The sequence below is a fragment of the Rousettus aegyptiacus genome, unplaced genomic scaffold (genome assembly GCF_014176215.1).
Source record: "Rousettus aegyptiacus isolate mRouAeg1 unplaced genomic scaffold, mRouAeg1.p scaffold_m13_p_9, whole genome shotgun sequence".
Classification (NCBI taxonomy): domain Eukaryota; kingdom Metazoa; phylum Chordata; class Mammalia; order Chiroptera; family Pteropodidae; genus Rousettus; species Rousettus aegyptiacus.
In genome coordinates this window covers 17,212,275-17,227,438 of record NW_023416312.1, presented here as the reverse complement: position 1 = coordinate 17,227,438, position 15,164 = coordinate 17,212,275, and the positions used below count along the sequence as shown (strand labels likewise).

At 33.5% G+C, this 15,164-nt stretch overlaps 1 protein-coding gene across 10 annotated transcripts in view; it reads left to right on the top strand.

Moving 5' to 3' along the window:
• Nucleotides 1–15,164, top strand: part of DMD (dystrophin) — a 2,254,165-nt gene that overhangs the window by 1,716,441 nt on the left and 522,560 nt on the right. The window lies entirely within an intron of this gene.

Below are 15,164 nucleotides of genomic sequence, written 5' to 3'. Positions count from 1 at the left end.
GAGTAATAAGATATTATTAAAGGATGGTTCCTTAAGTGAGGCAAACTAGATAAACTGCCCACCTTTACTATTCTTAGAGAAATAGATAATTTCTCTTGGAGGGTGCCAAAGACATAATAGCAAATACTTGCTTCCTGGCTTTTCTTTTAGATTCTGTGCAATAGATTTCCCTGCTACACATACATAGATTTACCTTCCTCCTCCCCACATTGTTTGGTATAGAGCAATATAAAACTCAGGTATGATAAGTAAATATAAATCAATAGTTGGATCTTTGTATTAATCACATTACTACTCATTACTCATTTGACCGAACTGGGACACTGTATCACCAAAATCCTTACAAAACAGCTCTGCACAAAGGTTTCCAGACTTAGTGGTAATTCCTGTACTCCCACCACAATAAATTCAGGCACAATAGGGATATAAGAAGACCCTGAGAATCTGCACTTTTAATAAGTTATCCAAGGCTCAACCAGGTCGTTTATACAGATGGCTAACATTACCCACCACCCCTTTTATTTTTTTTAATTTTAATTTCAGAAGAAGAACTGTTTTTAAGCTTTTCCAAAATTTCTGGAAATTTAGGACTCAGAGCCTCTGCACATGGAAAGCGAAACTTAAAGAAGTATAGAGTTAGAAAGAGAGGCACATAGACATATACAGGAAATATAAATATACATGTATACATATAAATACAAAATAAAATGAATGTATTGTTTAAAACCAAAAGAAACATATACTCTTTAAAATGTAGTTTAAAAATATAAGAAATTTGCTATCAATTGAAAATAGCATGATAAACTTGAATAAAATAAGGACCTTGAAAACAAATATCTCTCTCCCACCCCTGTTTCTCTCTCTCTCTCTCTCACCTCTCTCTCTCATTCTTTCTCTCTCTCTCTCTCTCTCTCTCTCTCTCTCTCTCTCTCTCTCACACACACACACACACACACATGCACATGCACATGCACATGCATACACCAAGCTCTACAACTCAGCACAGAATTATAATATAAAAACTAATCCCTGACCCAGGAAATAAAAGTTTTATGTTCTTTCTCAATCTTTATTTTTCCTAGATTAATTTGCAAATGGTAATCACATATAAGACAAATATTATTGCCCTATAAACAGTGAAACATAAAGAGTTAGATGAGAATTAAGTGAAAATAAAGGATATACCTTCATTAAAGATCCAGTTCTCATGGCTTAGTCCCAAACCATTTGTACTCTGCACTCACTCCTTGATTTTACTCTCTTTAGAGCTGCAAAAGTAGTAATATGACTCACATACAGACAGTCCAGGTGGTTTTATTTGATAAACCTCCTCAAAAGAGAGACACAGAGAGAGCCAGAGAGACAGTGAAAAGAGAGATATAAAGAGAAAGGAAAAGATATAGTGGCATTGTTTGAGCAGAGATGGAAACCGAATATTGATTACTAAACACTTTGGAGTATAACCTTTATTTAAGCTTACAATTTGGTTATTTATCACACAAAATCATTAATAATCTAAAATGCTTATTTTATAATACTATAAAGATATTAATGTAGTTTTCGGAAGAAGTTTGTTATTAAAGGTTCGTTTATACCTATCACTGATGATCACAGTGTTTATTAGGAGTAGTTTCAGTATTTGATGGCATAGAGAATGAATGATTACAACATTAATGCAAAGTTTGGGTTTTTTTAAGTAAGATAATGAAATTATTTATGCCACATGATTTTACCTTTTTGGGGGAAAAAAGAAAAAGAAACAGAACTAACAAGACAAATGATAATCGGAAAGCAATACCTCAAAATATTTAATAGCTATCACTGGCAGAATTTAGGTGAATTTAATTTTTTCCTTTGGTGCCTATCTGTGTTTTCTCAATTCCATACATTAAAATTCATTTATTTTATATATGGAAAAGTTCTTAAGTGTATTCAGCTAGTATGATGTTTCTCAACCTTTTGTTCATCATCACCCTCTAAGAAGCCTTTAGATTTTTTTCTAATCAACCCCCCATGAAATTTTAATACCACAGAAATGTTCTATATCTGTTTATATTGTGGCTCTTTGGAGCCACAATATAAACAGATATAGAACACCCTTAGATACATCTATAAAATTTTGATGTGCTAGAATAAATTTTTACCTACATTGGACACTGTTGTCCCTGTTGAAAATACACACATGAGCTTAAAAGCCGGAAGATTCTGATTCAGTAAGTTTGGGGTATTTATAAAGTACATGTTTAAATAGAGCTCATGTGTTTCAAAAACGGTATGTAAATGCACCTATTTAATGTTATTCCATTTTTTTTGAAATATAAGCATTTATCCATTTTTAGGAGTAATACTAATGATGGAACATTTTTACATATTTACAAATCTTTAAGAGTTTACCTCTTTCTTACTGTCAGGAACATATAACTTTGAATACAGTTTAGAATAACTTTCACGAAATAAAATTTCTTATCTTTCTTCTTGACCTTTATTACTTTTGCTACCATCTATTTCTACATAGGTCTTTTCATTTAATCATTGTTTATTTCTTTAGTTTTTCTTTCACATAAAATTAAAGGGGAGATATGAGCTTAGCATCCTGAATTTATAGTTCCATTGTGATTACTAAAATGTGAACTAAAACCTTGCAAGCTCATGGTACCTTGTAGATAATTTTCTCTAGTCAGATGAGTACACGAAGGCCTCTGAGGATTCTAGGGTCATTACTGAAGCTACTTTTTAAAATCCGTTAGCCTTACCTCATTGTTGGTTAGTCTTAACAACATATAAATTTTCACTTTTAAATTAAATTTATTGGGGCAACATAGGTTAATAAAATTGTATAGGTTTCAAGTGTATAATTCAATAATACACCATCTGTATATTGCATTGCATGTTCACCACTTGAAGTCAAATCTTCCATCACCATATATTTGATCCTCTGTACCCTTTTCTACCTCTCCCTCCCACTTCCCTCTGGTAACCACTAAACTGTTGTCTGTGCCCATGAGTTTTTGTTTGTCTTATTCTTTGATTTCAGTTTTATATCCCACATATGAGTGAAATCATTTGGTTCTCAACTTTTCCTGTCTTATTGTGCTTAGCACGATAATCTCAAGATCCATTCACATTGTCACAAATGGCAGTATTTCATCTTTTCTTATGGCTGAGTAATATTCCATTGTATTTATGTGCCATATCTTATCTTTTATATCTAATCCTCCATTGAAGGGCACTTAGGTTGTTTCCATGTGTTGACCACCACAAATAATGCTGCAATGAACATCAGGGTGCATATGTCTTTACTGATAAATGTTTTCAAATTTTGTGGGTAGATAACGAAAAGAGGGATTTCTGGGTCATACGGTAATTCTATTCTTAATTTTTAAGGACCCTCCATACTGTTTTCCATAGTAGCTGTACCAGTTCACATTCCCACCAGCAGTGTATGAGGGTTCTTTTTTCCCCACAATCTCTCCAACTCTTGTTATTACTTGTCCTGTTGGTGATAGCCATTCTAACAGGTGTGAAATGGTATCTCATTGTGGTTTGATTTGCATTTCCCTATTAGCTAGTGAAGTGGAGCATCTTTTCATGTGTCTATTGACCATTTGTATGTCTTCTTGAGAGAATTGTCTATTCAGGTCCTCTGCCTATTTTTTAATTGGATTGTTTGTTTGTTTTGTTGTTGTTATTGAGTTGTATGAATTCTTTATATTTTTTGGATACTAGCTCCTTATCAGAGGCATTGTTTGCAAATATCTTCTCCCATTCAGAAGGTTGCCACTATGTTTTGTTGATGGTTTCTTTAAACTTCTACACAAAAATTTTAATTTTTAAGGCTAAAATAAACTACAGTGAGTGGAAGAACTATTCAGCACAGCAGGTTATAAACCAATTAGGGTGATGATGTCCTGGATGGAGATTTTCAGGAACCTTTCACATTAGCTGTTTCAACTTTTTTTTAAATGTTCAAAGTGAATAGAATAATAAAGAAGCTATTTAGAAAGGTTTAGACTCAGGGGGGAAAAAAACCCTTTCATTAGGTTCCAAATAACAGCTAGCTTATTAAGCAGCTAGAGGCAGAGATTTAGTACAGAAAAGAATAATAAAAGGTTGAAAAAAATAAAGCAATGAAATTAGAATGTAGGTAATGCCATTGGGACTGATAGCATGATAGGTGCACACAGATATCTTTTGGGAAACAACTATACTGGCTTTGTTTTGAACCTCTTGCTAATGCCTGTCTTGAGAAAATTTAACATATTTTACCTGTGTGTACAAAAATACCTAAGGACTGTTACCTAAACTTTATTCAAACTAAAAGAATCCATATACAAATTCGCAGCTAACATATTAGTGCATGTGCTTTCTGCTGCTTTAAGAACAATATAGCAACTTCTCACCCACCAAGAGAAAGGCATGGGAAGGTCCTTGTCATTGTAGCCAACACTACTTCTCCTGCGGTGACTAAGGTAAAAATAAGTTTGTTCCAAGCTGAAACTTTCCATTGACATTAGTCACTTGCAATAAATAAATGTTTTCAAGTGGACCTGGAGGATAAGAAAACTAGAGAGTCTGATGTATGCAAAGAGAATATTGATGAACTCAAAGCGTGTATAGGAGAGGAGGGGAGTAGTCTTGCTGAAAATAGTTGAAAAGCAAGAAAGATGGCAGAATTTAGGAAAAATAAAACTAGAGATTTTATAAGTTATGAGCTCCTTTTACTAGGTTATGAATGTAAGTGTGGAATTTTTCAAATTTCTTTATTTTAGCATATTTTCATATTATAAATTAAATTCCAAGGGGAAATCTACTCTTTTTGACTAATGGCTCACTGATATATTGCCAAATATTATATTTTCTGGTTCTCTCCTTCCAAGTTTTTGCTCCCACAATGAGGCAACTCATATCCTTTCAGTCTCTTATCTGATTTTGCTTCTTTAACTGCCAAAGTAAATGCTTACAAACATTACTGTCATTTTCTTTTATACCTCATCTTTTGTGGCCCATGCTTCAATCATTTCACTGAAGCTTTCAATGGCCACCCAAGAGGTTTGCTTTGCTTAAGTCGATAGACCACTTTGCAGGCTTCATCTCCATATCCTTTGCCTTAGACACAGGGATAATATCATCTTTCCCAAATCTTTTCCTTCAGTTTCCTGCATTTAGTCTGCCTCTCTCCAGAACACGCCCAAGATTTTGCCTTTGTCCCTATACTCATAGCTTTAGTTATTCATCACTCTATGAATGACAGCTCTCAGATTGACACCTCTAAACTCTTACCTGTTTTATCCATTCCATGTGGCAAACCGTCTACATTGCTTTTCTTCTTTTGGAATATTATAACCTTACATTCAACGTGGAATTGTGGGTCCATAGCAATACCCAAGAGCAACTGTTTTTACCATTTTGTGATACAAAAGGGGTCAACTTTTCTTTATGTATCCACAAATTACTCAGTAGTCAAGCCAAAAGAGAAAAAGCCAAGTAAACTGTTCTAACAAACGAGCTTAAAGCTAAGAATTTTCAGATATTACATGTAGTCTGTATTCTAGAAGTGGCATGGTGACACAGGCGTACCTTAGTGAAAAGCAATGGTCACAGTCTATTAGCTCCGTCTTTTCCTGTGAGAGAGAAGAATCATTACATGACATGGCCATAGCTTCTAAGACCCTTTCAAAGAATTGCAAGGTTTTTATAACCTCATTTATTTCTGATAAAAAGCATTCATGCAGCACTTATTATGTACCAGGCAAATATATTCTACACAGAGCAAAGAATTTAGGCAAAGTCCTATACATTTCATCTTCTGAATATTTTACTAATTTGTTCTTATCTTTCAAACTACCACCCACCATCAAGGTTTACCTGAACTTCTATGCTAGCATCTCATTCTGTTTGTCTGTATCTTTTCTTGCCCCCTTCTTCAAACTATTCTCTAATTAGCAGCATAACTAATCTTTTCAAATCCAGATAAGATAGTGTCACTTCCCTGCATGAAACCTTTCAGTCAATTCCCATTGCACTGAAGACAAAGACCAAAATCCTTACAGTAACTCACAAGACCACTGGGAGCTACAAAAATCCCCTTTAGCTTTTCTTTCTAATGAGCGATATATTCAAATAAGTGGCTTCTATCTTAAAGACATAGATTCCAAATGCATATGAATATTGAACTGAGTCGTTCACTTATAAAATGTTAATTACTCCTTATGCAGCTTTGATTTTGTACACCTTCTAACTCAATCTCAACACATAGTAGGTTACCAAGAAAAAGTGTTTAATGAGTGAATGAATAGACAAAGGAATAAATAAATGAATAAGTGTATAAAAACACATTATTATCAGGTGAGCAAATGGCTTTTTACTTATAAGAACTTACAACAAAAGTATAATCTTGCCTAAGACCAAGTTCAGGCAGTGTTTGTGTGTCTTTCTTTTTGTTTTAGTTAAAAGACATCAATTTTAGATGTTTTTAAAGGATTCTGTTTCCTGGCTGCAAATAATATAGGCATAATACTATTCTATGTCTCATTTTAAAGAAAATAATAATGATACCTTATGTTTGCTGACAGCTTTGAAGTTTATAAAGCACTTTTCACATAGATTACCTAATTTAAAATTTTTCTATTTCTTCTTTTATTATGGAAATTCTATTTAAGAAGAATTTTCTTTTAAAATTAAGGCTGTTACACTGTTCTCTTTCTGTATTTCTTAGCCATATGTTTCACCAAGTTATTGTCTCTCTCCTGGCTCTTTCTTCTCTGATGTACAGTTATGATTTACCTGGAGGTAAATGGAAAGAGAGAGAGCCACATACAGAATTTTTTATTGTTTCTTATAAACTCAAGCATTTTATTTTAGGAGCTGCTGTATTATTTTAAGAGTTGCTATTCTAATGCACAAAGTTTATTTACATATTTTGTATGAAACTATTTTTTCATTTGAATTGGGATCATTAAAATAGCAAAAGAGTTACTTTTTATCTCCCTCTTATTTCACATCATTTATTATAATATTCATGAGTTTCTGAGGTTTAAATAAGCAAAGATCATTTCAACATGGGACCTGGGAAGGACAGTTCCAGTCTTTCATATGCTTTCCTTTCTGGCTTTTCCGCCAATACTTTAGTCTAAAATATATTTTATATCACTGAGCCTGTGTTAATCTTAAGAACAGTACATGTGTCAAATGAACCAGAATTGATTGATCTTTATTTTTAATCTCACATTTTGCATTTCTGGAGAAGCATTTGAAGGGCTCAATTGAAGCTATACTGCATTAATTAACTTTCTCTTTTCCCTCTTAATAGAGAAGCCCCATTTTCACAAAGTCTAAAAAGTTTGAACATGTACTTTATTTTTATAACATTGACTAAATGTATGTTTCTGTTTTGTTTATATATTGTATGTTTGTGATTATTTTTGAAGTATCACATAAATTCTTGTTTGCAACATAAAAGTTGTATTTATCTTTTCCACACATTTCTTTATATTCCCCTATATACCAAGCTTATGATGGGTCCTGAGTATAAAAACACATTCTCTCTCCTCAAGTAATTACCTTTCAGTCGGTAAGACAGACAGTAAGTAGACAATTGTCAATAGTGTAATCAGTGTGTTCAGAGGTAAGGTGTTCTAGAAGCCATAAGGCAGGGCACCCCTGAAATAAGGCTTCAGTAAGGCAGAAGAAAACATTCAGGAAAAAATGAAATGATAACATTAAAGGAATTTAATAAATGATAACAGACTCAGATTTTCATCTTCAAAAGTCTTCTCTGATCAGAATATTGAAGTTGGATGGGACATACAAAAGCTAGTTTGGGAACAGTGGTTCTCAGTTCTGCTGCATATTAGAATCACTAGGGGGAGCTTTTAAAAAACTGCCAGTGCCTGGACTCTGCCCCAAACCAACTAAATCAAAATCTTTGGAAATAGGGCCCAGATGTTAACGTTTTAAAAACCCTCCCATTGATTCAAAAGTGCAGGTGAAGTTAAGTTTCGCTAAACAAGAGAGAGCACTAGGAAGATTTTAATTAAAATAGTCTAAAGAAGAAACAGCTGGATGATAGAAAGGTTAGAGGGACGACTAAGGAGATCAAATGGATGACGTGGCATCTTAGTTCAAGGGTAAGGAAAAAAGAGTAATCAAGTGTGATTTGTAGATTTCTGCTTAAATGACTAGGTAGAGGAACAGATGTGTGTCAGTGACTAGGGGAAAAGAAGGGTGAAGATGTGATCAATTTTGGATATGCTGAATACTTAAAAGGGATTTAGTAAGGGTTTTTAGCTATGTGGATACGGAGCTCAGGAGACAGATTTGACTATGGTCATGGTAAAGATAGTAAATGAAGCCATATAAATAGATGAACTTACTAGGGAGAATATATAAAGTGAAAAGAAAAAGTCTAAAGGAAATCCCAAGGGAATAGTAACATTTAGGCATGAGCAGAGGAGGCTGAGGAGTAGCCAGAGGCAGAATAAAATCCAAAAATAAATCTTGCCATGCTAATCCAAAGGAGAAGGCTTCAAGATAGGCTCATCAGTGGTGGAAAATACTGAAAAAGTACTTTAGAATCTCCAATGATCTGGTAACTTGAAAGTTATTTTATCATCTTCAAAATTAATTTTAGTGGCAAAAGGCAAAATGCAGTAGATTGAGAAGTGAATGTGAGGTGTGGAAGTGGAAATAGTGGATGTAGACTAGTGCTTCCCAAACTTTAATGTGTATGAAACTCACCTTCAGAATCTTGTTTAAAAGTGCAGATTCTGTAGGTCTAAAGTGGGGCCAGAGGAGCTGCACTTCTAACAAGTTCCCAGGTGCTGCTGATGCTGCTGGGACACAAACCATTTTTTAAGTAGTGCTAGTACAAACCACTCTTCCATGAAGGAAGAAAACAGGATTGGCCATAGAGGGTATAAGGCCAAAAGAAAGAACTTTTTGTTTTGTGTTTTGTTGTTTTCTTTTTAGATGAGGTTCTAGACTGAGACTGAAGATATAGGATGGATGAAAATCAGAATCTCTTCTCTTAGGAAGTAGAAGAAATTGGAATACTGATTACAGGGAGGGAATTGGGATGGGTAACAGAGATACTTAAACCTAAAGAGACAAAAGTAGGAAAGATTAGAAATACAGAAAAGTCTGTCAATAGAGAATATCTGTCATTTTGCTTTTTAACCCATAATTTCTGTTTGTGGAATTTTTTTTATATTTATTTTTATTCCTTAACTTACATGGCTAGACTGTGGAGTGTGTTTGTGAAGGTAGGAGTAAATCCACTTAGATTTTCAGGTATAACTCTTATTTCCAGCATTTTCAAATAAAAATTTGAGTGACAAGGTACAGGAATGAAACAATGTGTGTTCAATGGCTTTTTTATTGTACATATTTCTAAATATTTTTATTCCAATAAATGTATTAATTTTGATTTGTAAATTTACAGTGACGAATGAGTTTTATTGTCTGCACTGCCTGCTGGTGATATGGTAGTAAGTCCATGGTCTTGGAATTGGAATGATACCTTTTAGCTCCAATTAATAAATTCTTGCTGACCCCTTTTGAGTTGTTAGTACTTTATTTGCTACTTAATTAGCTCCTGGGTGAGGCAGGCTGGACAGATGGATTGTCTAGCAATATGTTGTGTCTATATTGCATCTACTTTCTTTTCTGTGGTTTTCGAATGATTTAGGATTATAAACTGAAATTTTTTTGCACAACTATAGATCAGGCTTTTTCCCCAACGTCAAGCTTTCATCTCAACCAATAAATAGTTCCCCCTGCCAAAGGAAGCCATTATTTTTTAAATTACTTCATTTTAATGATCAAATAATATTGTATTTCAAAGTCTACCTGTTTATGTAATTAGTAAAATAATTTACATCTTTCATTAAGATTAAAAGTTGATATTTCCTCATAATCTATGACTCTCCAACCTTTTACCTTAACTCGTCTTTCAATATGGGGACCAACCCATACTTCCTATGTTTTGTAACCAAAACAGGAGAATGAAATTTCTTCAAAGGACTAACTCATTTTCTTTGTTAGAATATTCAGCATACTTTAAAAGAGGTAATATAGTCTTTGAAAATCTGTTGATTAGGAAATTAAGAGATCTTCCTGAATATCATTTCTAACTCCTTTCCATACATATTGGATGTGACTTTGAGCAAAATGTTTTGTCGTTTCCACTTCTATGTATTCTGTTTACTGTTTTTCAAACTTCTATATTCTACAGATGGTAGTTTTTTTCTTAATTGGAATGTGGTCTTAGTAACTTAGAAAGCTGCTTAAGTAGTATTCTGCTTAGCATTTTATCTAACATTTTATTATGAAAAAATCAAATACATAGAAAAGCTGAAAGAATTGTACAATGAATGTCCATGAACCCACCATCTAGATTCTGCTATACTACTTCATCCATTTATCTGCCTATTAATATTATTTTCTGATTCATTTCAAAATAATTTGGAAACATCAGCACCCTTTACTGCTAAACACTTCAATATGCATATCATCGACTAGAGCTCAATATTCATTTATAGTTATTTTTGTTTGCTTGTGGCAAAATTTACATAGTGTCAAATGCACAAATCTTAAGTAAACTGTAGAGGAGGAAACTTTTCCCTTCTTCCCTTCTAGGTTCTTTGGCTAGCCCAATAATTAGATTAATATCAGACAGATTAACAGGAGAAAAATTTAATTTTATACATACAGGAGCCCATAGAAATATGAGACTCAAAGAAGTGACCAAAGCAAACAGCTTTTACACCTTTTATACAAAGAAACAGTAAATTTGTCAAAAATTATAAAGACAAAAACATTTGGTCTTGGAGTAGTAAATTATTGAGGAAGTAACAAGATTTGTTACACAGACTTTTTGGCCCTGAATTCCCTGTCTGTGGTGATAAGGATGCTGTCCATCCTCCTGGTGCTCGGGTTGGGGGATACCTTTCACATGGGAGATTTATTTCTTGCTTTCAGGGGAACAAAGGAGGTCAGAGTGCCCTTCTTGTACTAGCTGTTTCTTAAGCAACTTTAATTCAAAATAATCAGTATGCCAAAATGGCATATTTTGGGGTGGCATATTCTGTTCCCCTTCAGTACCAGTCAATGAGTATTAATAAATGGATACACCTATGTGATGCATGTCTCTATCAAGATACAGAAAAATACTATCACCCCATAAGGGAAATAACTTTTGGATATTAACTAGACTTATTGTGGTAATCTTTTCATAATCTATACAAATATCAAAGCATTATATTATATACCTGAAACCAAAATGATGTTTTATATCAACTATACCTCAATTAAAAATAACTTTAAAAGGAACTTACTTTTAGATTGGCTTGAGTTTATTTTAATTAAATTTTAGTATGACTGAATATAAGATTACCAAACTGAAGCAAATCAATGGTCTATCCAGGAGAGTGATACATGGCTGTTGGTATGCATTTATTCATCCAGACACTAGGCTCACTGAGTTCTTCCCGATAACCTTGCAAGGTGAGCCTCTATCCTTGACAGAATATCAAGGAACATGTATTTCACAGACTGTTAAAGCTGGAAAGAACCCCAGGGATCATCCAGTCTACCCTCCCCACCACACACACGCGCGCACACACACACACACACACACACACACACACACTTTGCTTTATAGCTCAGATCTGAGAAATCCAGTAGTGTTACAAAAATTCATGACTGCCTATCTTTACTCCTATAATTGATAGCTAGCTAGCAGCCAGATACTCTCCTCAGTATCCTGTGTCTGTTATTTCTTCAATCTTCATAGATTATTAATCTTCTTGTTATTATTATCCCCATTTTACAGAGAGTAAACTGAATAAAAATAGCATTAAATTACTACTTTTCGCCATGTTCAAACTAACCTTAAATGTTAGACTATTATTAAATATTTATAATTTTTTATTGTAGTAACATTGATTAACACAATCCAGTAATTTTCAAGTGTACAATTCAACAGTAAGTCATATATATTTTGCATTGTATGTTCACTGCCCATAGTTAGATTTCTTTCTGTTACCACATCTTTGACCTCTTTTACAGCATCTCCCCACCCCTCCCCGTCCCCTCAACATAGTCATTCTTTTCTGAATCTGTCTTTCATGAATTTAAACTAAATGTTTGGCTGTTCGTGCTTTTGGGGATTTGGAAAAGAAGCAGATATTCAAATTAGCCATAATGGCTAGGGTTTCATTATATGCCTGTAACTCTCCTCTCTTTTTTATTTTTTTGGTCCAAAATGTCTCATTTTATTTGTGTTTGTACAACAACCACGTCCCTTCTCACCTGTTCCTAAATAGAGCAAATGTTCATTCACAGTAGCTACATTTGATTGCACAGTTAGTATACTTGCTTCTTCCTCTTATTACTGTGTTTAAATTGAGACTTTTCTTTGCAGAGCTTAACTATAGATAAGTCTTCTGTAGAACTATTTTTAAATGCCTTGTTGAAGTAAGAGGAAAAAATCCTAATATTCCCCACCATTTTGTTTATTATTATTTTTACTTTCCTTGGATCCTTATAAGTCTTTGAATGTCAAACTTTGATATATGTTTACATTACTCAAGCTATACTTGTATCCTAACTTTGGGCAAGAGTAGAACAACAGTGATTTCTTTGTTTTCAGTTCCCTTCTTGATAAGGTATAACATTTTGTTCACTATTTTAGCCTCAGGGAACATTTTGTTGTGATTCTCACATCTTTTTCCTGATCATACAAATACTTCAGAGCTCATTGTCTTAGCTTCAATTGGGATCATTGTTCTTACAATTGACCAGAGTTAAATACATGCCACTCTTCACCCATTTGTATGACCTCAAAAGATTTGCCTGCGATTTAACTCTTCCAGCTCTGTATTTTCTCCCTGGAACTCTTGTGTACTTTGTGGAATCACTGAGATCCACAATGTGCTCATCCAAGCAGATCACAATGTTTGCTGATGATTGTAATTCATCGTTTAAGCTTCTCTGTACAGATAGGCAATAACACTTTGCTTTAGTGTGGTTCTTCATGCTTCTTATTCATTATTGAATTTTATCTTCGCGACAGTTCTTTGGTTATGCAACTATCATTATTTCAGTTTTCAGTTAAAGAAATTGAAATTCTGGTAAATTAACATTTGCAAATTAAATTATCTACTTCACAAATCTAGGGCTATAACCTATTACAAACTGCTCGTCAAGGTTTCTTTCTAAAACTTAGTCACAGTAACTTCCGATTCTCAGACTGTAACTTCAGTGCAGAAATTGCAGCAGAACTGTTCTTTATTCTGTAGCAATGCATTTTCAAAAGGGAATCATTTCGTTTTTGTAAATAACATTTTTCCCTAGGAGAGATGTTGTGGGAATTTATATCAGTCAGAATGTTTATCGATAATCAAATATAGCTAGCTTAAAATCTTGAAGTGAAAGATCAGTTAGTACTCAATCAACTGAAGTGTTTCTTTCTCTGCAATATTGTGGTTCTTAATGTGATGCTGTTTCCAATTTGACACCTTTGGTGATCTGTACATAAGGACACATGCTGAGTCCCAGTCTGCCATCGTGAGTCTTAGCATTGGTTATTTATTTCCCTTCATTATCCAGAATTGACTTACTGCACAAATCAGTTGAGAAGCTTTCTGTGATAGACCTTTGAGAGGAAATGCACATATTTGGGTAGCTCTTTACTTACCAACATGCACAGATTGTCTGAGTTTATATGCATATATTTTATTATTATTTCACTCTGGTATGTGAGATGAATCTGGTATAAATGTAAATCTACGAATATGGGCTCTAGTGACCAAATACATTGCCATAATATATATATTTGGTCTATCAATAAATAATATCCTGGATGAAGTGTTGTAAATGTAGTGAAATTCTATAGTTTGAATTCTTGCCCAATTATGGACAATTACGATGTTTATTTGATTTCCAACTGCCACAGTGGTCCAGTTCCAAGAAAATAGATTCCCTTTGATGATTTTCTAATATTATGTTTACTTTCATCTCTTGACAAAACAGAATATGTATATAGAATATACATATATACATATATATAACTCCTAAAATTTTCTTTTGTATGTTTTTTGTAGGGTCTTCTCTTTTGACAACTTTATCAATCGATTGTACTGCTTTGTTTCTTTTATTAAATAACTGGATAGGTGCTTCATTACTCTCGATGTGCTGATTTGTTTCTGTGAGCCTAGTCTGGTTCACTATCCAATGAATATTTTTAAAGTGTTCTTTATCATGCAGATCTAAAGCCTAAATTGCATCGTGTCCTTAGCAAAACTACACATCTTTTATTATCATTTATATCCGCCAAAGTGATTCATATTTCACAGGTTGCAACACTTTTAAGATAGGTGAATTTTTCAAAGTTGTATGTAGAATACATTTTACAAGTTAAATAATATTTTATTAAATTTTTATTGAAGTACAATATACAGAAGGAAAATGCACACATCATAAATGTCTAGCTTGGTAAATTTGCATAAACTGGATACAACTGTGTAATCATCATACAAATCAAGAAATAGAATATTATTACCCAAACCTCAGAACCCCCTTCAAATCTCTTTCAATGACTACCAGTCCTACAAAGGTAACCACTATTCTTACTTCTACAGTATTCTTACTTTTTCCTGTTTTTGTAAATTGTGAAAAGGAAATAAAATCATACGTCCTTGTTTTGGACTGACTTCTTTCCCTCAACATTACGTTTGTGAGATTAATACATGTTATTGCATGTAGTTGTAGATATTTTATTCTTGTTGCTGGATAGTATTCTATTGATAAATATATCACAATGCATTTTTCTATTCTACAGTAGATGGGAATTGGGTAGTTCCCTATTTGGGGAATCTTCTGTTCAGTACATGTCTTTTGATGAATGTAAGTATGCAATACCTGGGAATGGAATACAAGTCAATAATATTTTAAATATATTTGACAAAGTGACTAGAAAAATCTGATTATGAATCCTTTTATAAAGGAAATAATCTCTCCATAATTTCTGCTATGCAAAATGGTTTCTCACATATGGTTGGTTATTTCACAAGGGGAGCTACATCTGCTATATTTCTAGTATTCATCTAATTGTACTTATGTTAATAACAATATGATACTTTATTGTTGTTGTTATCCTCTGGGGC